We start from the raw sequence: 16,156 nt of genomic DNA on the forward strand, positions 1-16,156 counted from the left end.
AGAAGAAGAGACTGCAAAGTAGCTCTTACAAATATATTCAAGGAACTAAAGAAGCCAAATTAAAAGAAGTAAAGTATGATGACAATGAGATTTTTAACTAGAGAATATAAGAAAAATTGTAAAGAAAATGAAAAGTTGTAGAGTAAAAAAAATAGAGTAACTGCAACAAAAAGTCACAAAGGATTCAAAAGCATGTCTGAGGTGGCATACGAAAGAAAAAAACTTTAACAGAGGATCAATAGAAATGGTACAATATTAAAAACAGAAAGAAAAGAATGGGGAATGAACAGAGACCTAAAGCCTACCAACAAGAACACTAACAGATGTGCAAATCAGGGTCCCAGAAGGAGATGAGAGAGAAAAAGAAACAGACTATTTTTGAAGAAATAATGGCCAATAAATTCCCAAACTTGATGACAAACTTAATCCACAAAAAGCCTAAACGTTTCCAACAAACAAAAAGAGCTACAGCTAGGAACATCATGGACAAATGGCTGAAATGCCAACATAAAGATAAAATCTTGAAAGACACAAGAAAAAAGAAATGACTTATCACAGAGAGCTCAGGAGAAGGATGACGTATTTAGAATGTTGGGGATAAAAAAGTCAACTGAAAATCTTATATCCAGTAGGATTTCCCTTCAGACATGAAGATGTAGAAAAAATATTCACAGATAAGCAAGGGCTGAGATAACTCACTGTTAGCAGACCTGCCCTAGAAGAAATTCTAAAGAAAGTCTTTTGGCTGAAAGGAAATTACACCAGATGGTAACTTAAGTCCACAAGAAGAAATATAGTGCCAGAAAAGATAAATATATAGGATAATATATAAAAACTGTGTAAATATATTTTTTCTTCAACTAACAGTAAAGCTAACAGTATAAAATAAGTAATGCACATCTCTATTGTTGGATTTATAAGAGATGTAAAAATACGACAGTAGTAACACAAGGATATGGAAAGAAATGTAGCCATACTGCACCAAAGTTTTCCTCTTAAAAAACTAGAAACAGAACAGCAATCTAAACCCAAAGCAAGCAGATTCCATTACTTAGAGAAGTTTAGAAAAGGGAAATTTACAGAGACAGAAAGCAGCTTAGTGGCTGCCTGGGGTATAAATGCAGGAACAAGAATTGACTGCAAACAGCCTAAAGGGTCATTCTGATGTGATACAAAATAGCCTAAAACTGGATCAGAATGATGACTGTGTAACTCTATCAGTTCAGTTCAGTCGCTCAGTCGTGTCCGACTCTGCGACCCCATGAATCGCAGCATGCCAGGCCTCCCTGTCCATCACCAACTCCCAGAGTTCACTCAGACTCATGTCCATCAAGTCAGTGACGCCATCCAGCCATCTCATCCTGTCGTCCCCTTCTCTTCCTGCCCCCAGTCCCTCCCAGCATCAGAGTCTTTTCCACTGAGTCAATTCTTTGCATGAGGTGGCCAAAGTACTGGAGTTTCAGCTTTAGCATCATTCCTCCCAAAGAAATCCCAGGGCTGATCTCCTTCAGAATGGACTGGTTGGATCTCCTTGCAGTCCAAGGGACTCTCAAGAGTCTTCTCCAACACCACAGTTCAAAAGCATCAATTCTTTGGCGCTCAGCTTTCTTCACAGTCCAACTCTCACATCTATACATGACTACTGGAAAAATCATAGCCTTGACTAGACGAACCTTTGTTGGCAAAGTAATGTCTCTGCTTTTCAATATACTATCTAGGTTGGTCATAACTTTCCTTCCAAGGAGTAAGCGTCTTTTAATTTCATGGCTGCAATCACCATCTGCAGTGATTTTGGAGCCCAGAAAAATAAAGTCTGACACTGTTTCCAGTTTCTCCATCTATTTCCCATGAAGTGATGGGACCAGATGCCATGATCTTCGTTTTCTGAATGTTGAGCTTTAAGCCAACTTTTTCACTCTCCTCTTTCACTTTCATCAAGAGGCTTTTGAGTTCCTCTTCACTTTCTGCCATAAGGGTGGTGTCATCTGCATATCTGAGGTTATTGATATTTCTCCCAGCAATCTTGATTCCAGCTTGTGCTTCTTCCAGCCCAGCATTTCTCATGATGTATTCTGCATATAACTCTATAGGGGCACTTTAAAATCTCAGCCAAAATTAATGAATTTAATTGTATGCAATGTATACCTCAATAAAGCTATTAAAATATAAATTATTTGATTGGTAGTGGAAAAATATGCATGAGAATTGCACAAATAAATGAAAATCTGTGTTCCTAAACTGAAGTATCATAGGCAGAGACTTAAAAATAAAGAAATTCACTTGATCCTTTCTTTACAATATTATAGTCAATAAAATATCATCTAGTTTTATCCATTAGAAATGAAATACTTAAACTATTTGCCTGTTGTCTTTTGTCTTAACTATTGAAAGATTTTTTTTAATGTCAGTATAAATACATCTTGACTTTCCTCTTAAGCAAGATACTCTGTTTTTTTCAAGTAGAAAAACATTAAGATTGCAACAAATTTTGACAATTTTGGCCAAAAATCTATAAACATCTAGATATTGCCAAATGATGCAAATATATATATTCTGCAATAAAATGCCTTGTGATCTGGATTCTACTGAGCAAATTTCCAATATAAAATAACCTAAGTCATCCTGAAGCCTGAAAACAGACTATCTAGATCCCAAATAATCATCTCTTAAGATAGTTTTAGTTGTAAATAAATCTATGTTAAATCAAGCTATCAAAAATGGAAAAATCTGAACCATTATAAGGAATATGGGGAAGTTGAATTTTTCTTGGAAAATTGGAGTTCTGAGAAAACAAAATCTGATTTCGTTAATATAAAACTATCCATTTCTAAGTCTGCTAGAAAAAAACCTAAAGAAGTCATGTATCTTTACAAGAAACAAGGACTGTTTCTTGTAGGAAGTGAAAAATCTTAGCTACTTTACTCCAAGGGCCAGAGAATATGAATGGAACAGAGTCTAAATCATGTATTAAAATTTCATGAAGGAGTGATTAGAAAAAAAAAAAAAAGTCTATATATGGGTAAATGTCCTGAGTGTAGATGAACTTATACAAATGATTTCAAAAAATTTATTTGCTTCTTCCTTGATTCCTAATTCTTAAAGATTCTCACTATAGTAAGAACCTGTCAGTCACCCTTTCAAAAGTGAACTCTTCCAGCCTCAATTAAGACGCTTCCAGGCTTTCCATGCCTACTTCCAGGGGCAATATCCAAAGTCAGGAATGCCTCTGATCTTTCATGCCATGGATCAAACACAAACCAGACAAACATATAGACACGCAGCAAAGTAATCTTGTAGAAAAACTGATTTTTTGCTCTTCACTTTTGTAACATGTAAATGGTATGTAATAATTTAGGATATCGCTCGGTCAGTCCAGGAGGGAAGGACAAAGTTTTCGTATTCTGCAGCTGCTGAACAAAAACAGCTAAAACCATGCTAATCTAGTACACTGGCATTTTCTTTGCTGACCTAAATTACAAAGCACTTGCTTCAAGACGAGCAAGCAGACTAATTTTAAACACCAATTACATCTAACACATAATATAGTTAGTTATTCAGAGAGAGCAGTGTAGACACATCAGACAAACTGGCATAGTCTAATTTCAGAGAAATTAGCTGGCACATGGCTTTCAGAAGTCTTTGAAAAATCACCTGGTCAATGATTTGAGTCAATATTTTTAGATTCAAAAACGTATCCTTTATGATCACTTTCCTAATTTTATCTTATTTAAATTGCTTTCAGTTCATCTTACCAAATAAGTTTTCCTTTACAACAAAAACTGCGAACTTTCTAATTAAATTCAAAGTATCTACTTCTCTCAGAAGCACTGAGAAATCAAGTTAAGAAATTTAGCAATTCACCCAAATGTTATACAAAATTAAAATGATTTACAAGGACAGAGGGAACACTCAGAAACAGTAAATTAGCTTCTTAAGGAAACTTAAGCTTTTTTTTTTTTTTAAGGTACTACTTTAGCATTTAGCTGGTTACCTGCTTTGTTAAAAATTCTAAAAAGAATTGGTGAATCTTTTTTATCAACATGTATTTGTACAAAGGACATAAGCAATGTACAGTTTTCTTGGGCTCCAAAATCACTGTGGATGGTGACTGCAGCCATAAAATTAAAAGATGTTTGCTCCTTGGAAGAAAAGCTACGACAAACCTAGACAGCATATTAAAAAGCAGAGACATCACTTTGTTGACAAAGGTCTGAACAGTCAAAGCTATGGTTTTTCCAGTAGTCATGTACAGATGTGAGAGTCGGACCATAAAGAAGAATGAGAACCTAAGAACTGATGCTTTTGAGGTGCGGTGCCACAGAAGACTCTTGAGAGCCCCTTGGACAGCAAGGAGATCAACCCAGTCAATCCTAAAGGAAATCAACCCTGAATAATCAATGGAATGACTGATGCTAAAGCTCCAATACTTTGGTCACCTGATCCAAAGAGCCAACTCATCAGAAAAGACTGAGGGCAGAAGTAGAAGGGGGCGACAGAGGATGAGATGGTTGGATGGAGTCATCAACTCAATGGACAGGAGTTTGAGCAATGCCAAGAGACAGTGAAGGATACCGAAACCTAACACGCTGCAGTCCATGGAGTTACAGAGTCGGACACAGCTTAGCAACTGAACAACAAAAAATATACAATGTATTTTTAGCAAACTTAAAAACAAACATCAATACACACATGGTGTGACTACACTGGGGTAAATTCATGATCCTCAGAAAAAAACAATCCATTTAAATACAATACCAAAGACATAGCTCTAATGGTGGTAAAATCAGACATATCACCATGGCTACAGTTTTGTTCTGACGTATGAAGCATTTTCTAACTAATCTTTCCTTCCTATTCTCTCCCAATTGGGCCAATGATCCTTAAATTGTATGGTTTAGATATTGTGAGGTTTAATTTTGTGTCACATTGGCTAGGCCCCAGTATCCAGGTATTTGGTCAAACGTGTGTGGATGTTGGGCTTCCCTGATAACTCAGTTGGTCAAGAATCCACCTGCAATGCAGGAGACCCCGGTTTGATTCCTGGGTTGGGAAGATCTGCTGCAGAAGGGATAGGCTACGCACTCCAGTATTCTTGGAAGCTGCTATATTTTTCAATGAGGTTAACACAGAAAACATATTTTCCTCCATAAAGTGTATAGGCCCCTTCCCATCAGTTGAGGGACTTTAGAAAAAGACTTGCCCCAAGGAATTGGGAATTCTGCCAAGTGACTGTCTTGAGACTTCAATTGCAATGTCAACTCTTTTCTGGGTCTCCAGACTTCTGGTCAGCCCTGCAGACTTGCCAGCCCCAGGTTCTTAAAATAAAGCACTCGATACATAGATTATATCTAGATACATTTATTATTCTTTAAGTTCTATTTCTTTGGAGCATTCTGACTACTACAGATTTATAATGCTTTTTTAATTTTAACGGTGGTAAATATTACTGAAAGGTCTTTAATAGAGAAATGATTAACTCCTCCATGGAATGCCATTTGAAATAAAACTGTTATTAAAATTCATACTTCTCTTGGTTGATAAGAGGACAGGGAAAACTGAAGGCAGAAAACTGATCTTTCTTCCATTTCCTCTATTTCTCTATTGCAAACACTGATGCAGCAGTAAGTGTGGAGCCAAGTAAAAGACTACTACAAAATTTTAAGCAACGCAGCTGACCCCCACCCTATGTCAGAGAGAGCTAGCTATTCTTCTAGTGGAAGGAAATAGGTTCAGATAAGTAAAGACAAGTCTGGAAGGTCACAAAATCATCTGATGGGAGAGCCAGAAATAGAAATGCCCCTCCTGTGTCCGAGATGTACTCATCAGTTGGAATCATTCTCCAAGTTTTTGGTACATTTATGTGTGTGTATGTATTTCATTGAGAACAAATACTTGTTCTACTTTGTCTCTAGCTGAGAAGAAGCTACCAAGCCTTACATTCTAATGTGAACTGTCATCAAGAACTACAATCATTATGCAATTTCTTACTTGTCCACAACTTCTAGTTCTTTTTCCTTACTTCAAATAACTTAACGTTGTCGGTTTCCCCTAGAACTATGACAGCTGTCTAAGGACCCTGCCTTAGTCTTTCCACAGTCAAAATGAACAGCACAATGTCAAGAAGTAAAATCACAGGCTTCACTTTGATGCCACTGTGAGTGTTGGACAGAGAGTCAGGCCCAGGCTCCTGCAGACTGGAGAGGACAGGAATTTTGCCCAGAGTAAAAGGGAACAGAAATAAGTATGTGGATGGAGATGGGTGATTGGCAGGTAGATTTAGGGAAGAATATCTGGTACAACTCTTGCCTCAGTAAAAAAAAAAAAAAAAAAGGACGAGAGAATGGTATTCAAAGAAATGGGACTAACACAATTCAGTGATATAGACACAAATGACTAGGCAGGTGATCAGGCTGGAGCTTCCTTCAGTAGGGCAGTGATACAGAGGTGAATGTGCTGTTGTACCTATTCCTGTGACAGGAGTAGAATCAGGGAGCACAACAGCTGGCTGGAAACCACAGTTGTCTTTTGGAATCCATGGGGCATTGGTTCCAGGATGCCCCAAGAGTACCAAAATCCGGAAGCCACAGGCACCGAGGGCAGATTGTAATTAAGAGGACAGCACTATAGTCTAGGTGAGAAAGACAGAGACTTAAGTCTTAGGGAAAAGGTAGTAAGGCCAGAGGGAATGGGTGGATCTCATCAACTATCCAGGAGGCAAAATCAGCAGGATCTACTGAATATTCTGAATGTGGAGAAGAAAGATTTTGGCATGAAGCATGATCTGAAGATTTGAGCTGAGTTAGAGAAGGGAGATGAAACACAGATCTCAGGGAGAGGAAAATGAAGGAAGGAGATGGTAACATCATAAATACAAAGTTCTTACAAGATATTCACAAGGAAATGTTCATTCATTTACTGAAGATGGAGGCTCACGAAAGAAGTCGAGATAGTAATTTGAGAATCAATGATGCACAAGTAGGCAAAGCCACAGTCATTCATAAAACAGCTCAGGCAAAGCACCATTTTTAAGTGGAATGGTTTGTTGAGTTTTTCTCGTCTTTTTTTTTTTTTAATCACCATCATCTACCTAATCTTGCTTTAGAATTTAGTGACATTGAGAACTAATTCCAGTTTTGTGTTTCTGGACAGGAAAATGAAGCAAAGCTTGGGTTCTTGCTATTCAGTTGCTCAGTCATGTCTGACTCTTTGCAATCCCATGGACTGCAGCATGTCAGGCTTCCTGTCCTTCACTCCTGGAGTTCTTATCTCTCCTAGAAAAATGTGGATGGTAGAATTGCTAGGGGGCCTAATGAAGAAAGGTGAAAACGTAACTCTAAGGATACACTTTTTATTTCCTATCCCTATTCTCTGCTTCTCTATTCCCCAATTCTGTTGTGTATCGATATGCATGTATATTTTTTTCTCTTTCTCAAATCTAAGCATATTCGTGATATCCACCTGGAAAAATATGAAAAGAATTAAGATAACACTTATCTCCCCTTCCATCTTCTGAAGGAGATAATCAACTAATTCCATTTAATAATGCATTACCCAATAATCAACTAGTGTACTTTTTAGCCACAAATAACAACACAGCACACACACACACACACAATCAAACTCACTAGAAACAAAACGAACCCCACCTTCAAAGACAGATCAGCAAGTGTCATGTTCATTCATTCAAGAACAATTTGTTATATTAGGTTCGCTGCTAGACACAGAGACACAAGCATGGATAAGACTGTCAGTGTCCTTAGAGAGTTTATAGTCTAGCAAGGGAAACAGATAAAAAGTAATTTAAATAGACTCTGTTAAGTACAACTTATACGGCTGAGTGCAGGCAGAGAGAGAAGTGTAAGAAAACTCCATGACCTCTACTGCACAAAAGCACGGCACTGAGCTTGCATTTGGGCTTCCCTCATGGCTCAGATGGTAAAGAATCTGCCTGCAATGCAGGAGACCTGGGTTCGATCCTTGAGTCCGATCCCTGGGTTGGAAAGATTCCCCTGGAGGAGGGCACTGGCAACCCGCTCCAGTATTCTTCCCTGGAGAGTCCCCATGGACAGAGGAGCCTGGCAGGTTACTGTCCACAGGGTCGCAAAGGGTCAGACACGACTGAGCGACTAAGCACTGCACTGCACAGCACAAGCTTGCATTTAAGCATCATGGCTTTAAGAACTTACATTTTCCCACCTATCCATGTAATATTTATTAAGGCAAATCACGTCACATGCATTTGTGATTTAAACAGACAACTCTCCACCCACAAAGACTGGGATGACTCAAACCACATTTCACCTCCGATGTCATCTCCTGCTCTATTTCACCACTGCTCTAAGGGTTTTTAATCACCCTGTAACTTCTAGTTTTAATTATTCAGTCTGTAATCATTGTCTGTTAAAACTATGCTTTGTACATCTATTTCAGCTAGGAACAGAAAAATGCAGGAAGATTACAAATGCATGAGGCTTTCACACAGAGCAAATATTTTGGTATCTGCGATTAACCTGGGGCAAAATGGCAGAGCCAGTAAAATCCTATTTATCTCTGAATCCTCCTCCTCCTCCTCTGCCCTTTGAGAGAGCCCTCTTCATGTACAGGGGGCTGTATTTGAGCTTGGGCTGCCCCAAGACCTTGACCATCCAACTTGGATTAAAGTTCTCCTGTTTTAACGTCCTACATGCAGACAGACACATGAACAGGTGTTAATTCTTAACCTGAAATAATGCCTCTCTCTAAAGGTGGGATTTTTAAAACCAGGTTGCTATTCTCAAGTACAGAAAATAATCTCTTCCTTTAAATCACACCAGAACACACAATTCTAACCAGCTGGACATCAACAAGGTGATGTTGCCATATGATCCAGTCATCCCACTCCTGGTCATATATCTGGGCAAAACTTTTCATTCAAAAAAATACATGCATTCCCTGTGTCCAAAGCAGCACTATTCACAATAGCCAATGTCCTAAATGTCCTAATGACCTAAATGTCCTAATGTCCTAATGTGACACACAATAGCCAATGTCCTAAATGTCCTAAATGTCCTAATGACCTAAATGTCCACTGACAGATGAATAAAGATGTGGCATATAAACACAATGGAATATTACTCAGCCAATAAAAAAAGGATGAAATAATTCTATCTGCAGCTATGTGGATGGACTTGGAGATTATCACACTATGCAAGGCAGTCAGAAAAGTACCATATGATACGACTTACACGTGGAATTTAAAATATGGCACAAATGAACTTATTTAAGAAACAGAAACAGCCTCACAGACATAGAGAACAGACTTGGATGGGACAGGGATGCCTGTGCTGCCCAAGCTGGGTCTTGACGAAACAGACTGGCGGGGGGCGGGGTGGGCGGCGGCAGTGGGACACATCATTTGTAAAGATACATATCAAAGAAAGAAGAGATACATATATGAAATAAGACCATAACCCACATGATTGTGGTCGGCTGGAGCACAGAGAGCGTATAGGAGTTAGTCAGAAAAGAACGGGCTGACAGGTCCCACGCCATGCTCAAGAGATCAGCTCCAGCCTGTTTAGTACAGACAGTAGAGCGCTACCGGGAAAACTTCATCAGGAGACAGGTACATGTGCATTTTGGCACAATCACTCTAAGAATAAGGTTAAAAATTGATTAAAGGGGAAAAGGAAATAAAATGGCTACAGTAACAATCTAAGGGGGCAGGATGCAGGCCAGACAGACAAACGCAGGAACAAGGACAAGCAGTGATGATGGGCAGGAAAGGCCAGACCAGAAGCACAATCAGCCAACAGGGCTAATGTTCCAGGGGCAACGGGAGTGAGAAAATAAGGTGAGGAAATGGGAAGAACCCAAGTAGCCTCCCAGTGTTCTAACTTGGGTGCAAAAGGAACCCACGGGCCTAGGAGAGAAGCGTAGCCAGGAACCTCATGCCTCCCCTGATGACACACAGCGCCACCTGCAGGCCAGTCTTGTGATCACTGCATCCGCATGCGTGGGCGTGCGCGCAACACACACAGTTGATCAGTCTCTCTCTCCATTCCTCTTTTGTGTATCTTCTCCTTTTCCCAAGTCTCTCTAACACACACTCTGTAATTTTCTATTTATCCTTTTCCTATGTATCAGGATTTATTAGTCTTTTTTTCTTTTCTTCAGTTTCTTTCCCATCACCCTGCCCATTCAAAGAACGGATAGAACCCCTCTAGATCAGCATTTCTTGCACATCTGGGGAGTGGAAAAGTCAGTATAAATACCTGACTTAACACATTCATCTTGTCAAATCAGTGGAGGTTAAAAAGGAACAAATCTGTAAGCAAAGGTAAATATTTCTGTTTGAGATACTTTATTCCAGGTAGGCAATAATTGGAATCTCAAAAAAAAAAAAAAAAAAAAATCTTTTAAAGTATTTAACAATGTAAGTCAAGGAAAATTTCAAAAAAACATTTCAAATAATATTTGACTCCAAAGGTTCAAAGACACCCTCTTTTCTTACAAAAGTGAAACGGTCAACCCTGAGAAATGACCTAGTGGAGCTACTTTGAAATAGGGAAACTCTAAAATATAAGCATAAACATATAAGCTATAAAAATAAATATATGGAAAAGAGTATTTAGGAAGCAGAAAGACTTCTAAAAGAAAACACGGTGAGGTTGCCCACTGACTACTTCGGACCACTATCCAGAGGACAACAGAGTGATGCTTACAAATTCAATACACATACACGAAGAGAAAGAAAGTATGATTTGGCATTTACACTCTGCCAAGAAGGCATGTAAGTAAAAAAGCAACATACAAATATGTTTCAATATGCAAAAATATTTAGTAATACTTTTCCCATGAGCACTTATAATCAAAACTACTACAGCCATCCAAGAGATGAACGGAAAACTGTGGCAACAGACTGGCAGTGAGCACTGAAGCTACTCAAAAGAAGAACTGAGACTAAAAAAATGCAGGATCAGGATTATAGAAGACACTGAAAATACTACTGCCAAAGTTTAGAGAAAGTTTAAAAATGGGATGCAGGCTAAAGATTCTCATTTCCTTTCCTTTAGAGCTCAGGGATATGTCATTTGAATCTGATAAATCAAACCGTGGTGACTTTAAGTGTATTTACCAGTAAAGAGGTAACTGTCAGGAAACATAATCAAGTAACAAGAAAAAGAGTTAAGATATAAGAAATAGAAAATACAGTGATTTTAATATCAATTCATATGATGGCATAAAGAATACTATTTGAGATAATATGGGTAGAATGTAAATGTGTACTTTCAATATAACTAGTTGATTGGAAATAAAGAACAGGAAATATATAACTTTTGATTATTAATAAAAATTGACCAGAAAAAATTAAAATAGCACTTTTTTTCTAGTAATGTAGAGGGCTTAATACTTTTCAAACCAACAACTTCTGCATAATTTCCAGAGAAGAAATTTGATCCATTATTCTGGGAGAAAGTTCAGAAATTAAATTGTGCTTAAGTGCTTCATAATTATGAGCTCTTTTTCTTTTATATAATTTTATCATAACATACCAATGTTCACCATAACATTGTCCACCAATCCATGCATCTCAAAAGTGTCTTTAAGGAAATATTAATAAATGGATGCCAAAGGAACCAAAGGAAGTTACAGAATGACACTCTAAGGTCATACAGCAGAATTTGGAGTAAGTGGATTAGTACCCAAATTTAAATCCTATTGATACTTTTCAGCCAATTTGAGTTTCAACAAAAGTTTTATTACCAGCCATCAGTCAGCTGTTAACCAAACATATCAAAATACTCATTTGCTCAGTACCCTTTCATAGCAATATGCAATTCTAGAATTCAGCCGTCCCCTGTGTGATCTATACATGTAGGTATTTCAGACTAAGATCAAACAACCCAAGACCAAAAAGTTGAGTTCTTCATTCCAAGAACAAATTATTTTCTAAGCATTGTCTTATTTATTAGAGCCCCAGGATCAATCTGATGCAATATTACATTTAAAGAAAGCAATGGAGCGGTGTAATTCTCTCTCTACTGTAGGCATCATACTAGCTTGTAGATGCCGTGAGTGAAAGCAACTTTTTTGTCCCTTTCCTGTTTGCCCATTTCTGTCCCCATCTTTACCTTGCCTGGAAAATCCCATGGACAGAGTTAGAGGAGTCTGGTAGACTACACTGCATGGGGTTGCAAAAAGCTGGACATGACTAAGGGACCGAGCATCTGTACTAAACTTAAAAGAATATTATTATAGAAATAATTGAAACCCACTCCTGACTTACGCCTTCCTGAATGCACACCATGACTTGTCTGTCCTGTTGATTCTTTTCCTAGATAAAATTTAGTAAGAAAAAAGGATTAAGCAGTTCAAAAATGGCTATTCCTAACAGCCCGCTAAGTCACTGTGCAGGTAGATCACACAGGTGAGAAAATGTCTGAACAGAGTCAACCAGTCTGCTGCACTCAGTGGAGAAGGATGCAGAACCCAATCTCCCACCTGGATGAATCATTGAGATTCTCTCCTCCACAATCCCATTTCTCCCTTTAAAAACTGCCATGGCCGAGCAGCTTCGGAGGTGGTCTGTGGACATGAGTCCACCTTCTCCACAGATCACCAGTTTTTCTTATTAAAGGATCTTTTTTTCCTACTGACATTTGCTCTTGAATTACTGGCTTGTGAGTGGTGAGCAGCCAAACCTGTGTTCAATGACATGAGGACGAGGCTTCTGACTCTCCACACCCAGCCTCGCCCCAGGCACAGCACCTGGCATGTAATAGGATCTCAGAATGTATGGGTCCCAAGTCCAAGGCTGAAGAAGAAGCAATAGCATAAAATCCTTTAGATTAAATTATGACTTGAAAGTTGAATTTATCATATGAGGGCTTTTCTCAAACAGAGCAAACCCTTATTTCCATTTAATATTTATGAGTATATATGAGTCCTACTGATTCTAAGTATATGAAACCAACATTTTCTCTTTGTCGGTTTGAATTCAATTTATAAATGTTGATATAGAGACATTTGGAAAACATAGTTTTCATTTCTAATACACTTACACATAATATATCAATATAGAGAAATCGGTAGATTCTAAAGCAAGGAAAACCTTCTAGAAGAGTATGAAAACAAATGAAAAACACTGAATCATATCTGATCATAGAAAATATCAAATAGCTACATAAAACCATCCCAAGCATAAAGAACACTTGGCATATATAATGGCATTATTTCAATAAGAGTATGTGGTCCAAGGCAATAACCAGCTGTTAATATCACTGAGCTCTCCTATGCAACTTAATTAGTTTTCAGTACATCTAGTAATTACTGTTGGCACGCATTCGAGTTCCATATCTTGTTGTCTTCTATCTCAAGAGGTTTCAACCCGATTACATTTTTCCTGGTTTAAAACCATAACTCCTTTATTGGCATCCAAGTATCAAGAGCTGAATTCTGTGTCTTTCACCCTCTGCTTTTCCCTCATGTAGACTTATGCTGTTAGAAATGGTTACTTGAATTTCAGTAGACACTCAACTGATGTATCCCTACCACAATCTCAGTCGATAGGAACTCTACAGTCCCCATCTGAGGACTCTGATCTTCATCATCACTTATGAAGGAATACTCACCAACTTAGGAAGTCTTCGTTTTAGCCAAGATAGTATCAACGGGAAACTTTCCAAGTCAGAAGAGTAAATGGTCTTTTGTCTTCAAAGTGTAATCAAGCAGGATCCCACAGGTCCTCTCCAGGGAAGGTCCTATTCCCCATCCTCTCTGAAGTACCCAGGTAACAAAATGTGATGCATATTTCCTGAGTTGTTTTGCAGATGCTATTAATAAAACTCCCACCAAATGGAAGAAATTAACACAACCCCTCTGAAGTCTGACCAAACTAGGAACTATTTGCAATAGCTCATCATCTTTCCACTTCACCATCAACCGATCGGAGAATTGTGCATGAGCTGATCACGTATCCTGGATGCCCCTTTCTTGCCGCACCTTTAAAAATGTTTTGTGGAAACCCACAGAGGAGTTCAGGCTTTTTGAGCACTAGCTGTCCCTAACTCTTTGCATAGCACCCTGCAATAAACGCTGCACTTTCCTTCAGCACAACCTGATGTTAGTGGATTGGCTTTACTTCAGGTGAGGCAACCCAAGTTTTGGTTCAGTAACAAAGGGAGAGTTTCACAACATAGTTAGGGTTTATCTGACAGAAGATTCAGAGCACTTGGCCAGTAATTCTTAGTTAGCAACATTTCTCTCCTTTAGTCCTCCGTGGACATGAAATAAATTTTCTTTAACAGATTCCTCAAGTGCTTACTGGACACAAAGAACTTTCCTGGATTTTTTAGGTGTCTGGAGCCTGGCATGTGCTTCCGGGCACTGACAAGATCATCCCACAACCATCCAGAGTACTTAAAATACTATTTCTTCAATAAGTTAACTTAGATTCTTACTGCTTAGGTCATTTACAGTGAACGTAACTTTTGTTTGTTTGTTTGTTTCTGGCTGTGCCACTTGGCTTAACCCCTGGAGAAGGAAATGGCAACCCACTCCAGTATCCTTGCCTGGAAAATCTCACGGACTGAAGACAGAGGAGCCTGATGGGCTGCAGTCCATTGGCTCACAAAGAGTCAGGCACGACTGAGTGACTAACACTTACTTAACGGATCTTAGTCACCCAACTAGGGATTGAACCCAGGCCCTTGGCAGTGAAATCACCAAGTCCTAACCACTGGACCACCAGGGAATTCCCAAAGTGAGTATAAGTTTGATAGAGCTTTCTAATTCCATAAATTTTTACTCCATGTAGTGAGTTACTGGGAGGAACTATTCCCTTCCTAACACTGTATGTGTGTGTGTGTGTGTGTGTGTGTGTGTACATGTGCTCAGTCATGTCTGATTCTTTGCAACCCCAAGGACTGTAGCCCTCCAGGCTCCTCTGTCCATGCCATTTTCCAGGCAAGAACACTAGAGTGGGTTGCCATTTCCTACTCCAGTGGATCTTCCTGACTCAGGGATCAAACCCGTGTCTTGTGTGTCTCTTACATTAGCAGGCAATTCTTTACCACTGTGCCACTTGGGAAGCCCCCAACATAAGGACACTTCAAAGGTCTGGACTTTTTCCATGGAACCCACGCATTTCAAGAATTTTGGAGCACAATTCTGGATGTTTGTTATTCTTTCTACACACACACACATGTGTGTGTGTGCAGAGTTCAGGTATGATGCTTGCATTTGTAACTATTACTCCCTTCAGATATGAATATAGAAGAAGCAAAGGAAAGGTGAATGATGTGTTCTGTCTTTAGCAATTTGGAGAGATCATTTACTACCATTCTAATCATCTCAAGAAGAATCAAGTTCAGAATAGACAAGAACTGGCACATTCCTCTAACCTCATTATTCCCAGACTCTGAGCTAATTTTTTTCAGCAAAGACATTGCTTGAAAATGTCAAGTATTTATAAAAAGCTCTAAAACCCTTTAGTCATTGGCCATGTTTTTCTTGTTTAAGAAAAATATAGAGTATATTTTGATCTCAATGAGTTGGGTGTCATAAACATTTCCTTTTAAAGGATAAACAAGTTTGACTGAAGAGATTATAGTCCTTAGGGTTTTAAAATTAACTTAATCTTCAATCACACTTAAAAATTCTCTTACATCATCCTTCTACTGTGACATGTGCATGACCTTACTTTCTTATAAAATATATAACCCACACCACTACGGTAATATAAACACAATCATGACCCACTTTGAAAGGATAAGAAAACATTCTTCACAGAACTAGCATGAGAATAGAAAATAAACAATCTCACACACTGTTGGTTGGAGTGTAAGTTAGTACAGCTGTTTTGGAAGGCATCTTGGCTGTACGAAAATTTATGTCACCCTGTTTATTTAACTTATATGCAGAGTACATCATGAGAAACGCTGGACTGGAAGAAACACAAGCTGGAATCAAGATTGCCGGGAGAAATATCAATAACCTCAGATATGCAGATGACACCACCCTTATAGCAGAAAGTGAAGAGGAACTCAAAAGCTTCTTGATGAAAGTGAAAGTGGAGAGTGAAAAAGTTGGCTTAAAGCTCAACATTCAGAAAACGAAGATCATGGCATCCGATCCCATCACTTTATGGGAAATAGATGGGGAAACAGTGGAAACA

The 16,156-nt window shown here is 38.6% G+C and overlaps 1 protein-coding gene across 2 annotated transcripts in view; it reads right to left on the reverse strand.

Annotated features, from left to right (window-relative positions):
* The window catches only part of DLGAP1 (DLG associated protein 1), a 781,268-nt gene that overhangs the window by 681,254 nt on the left and 83,858 nt on the right, over nt 1-16,156 (reverse strand). The gene's annotated exons all lie outside the window — the stretch shown is intronic.

Source organism: Bos indicus, chromosome 24 (assembly GCF_029378745.1).
Source record: "Bos indicus isolate NIAB-ARS_2022 breed Sahiwal x Tharparkar chromosome 24, NIAB-ARS_B.indTharparkar_mat_pri_1.0, whole genome shotgun sequence".
NCBI classification, from domain to species: Eukaryota; Metazoa; Chordata; class Mammalia; order Artiodactyla; family Bovidae; genus Bos; species Bos indicus.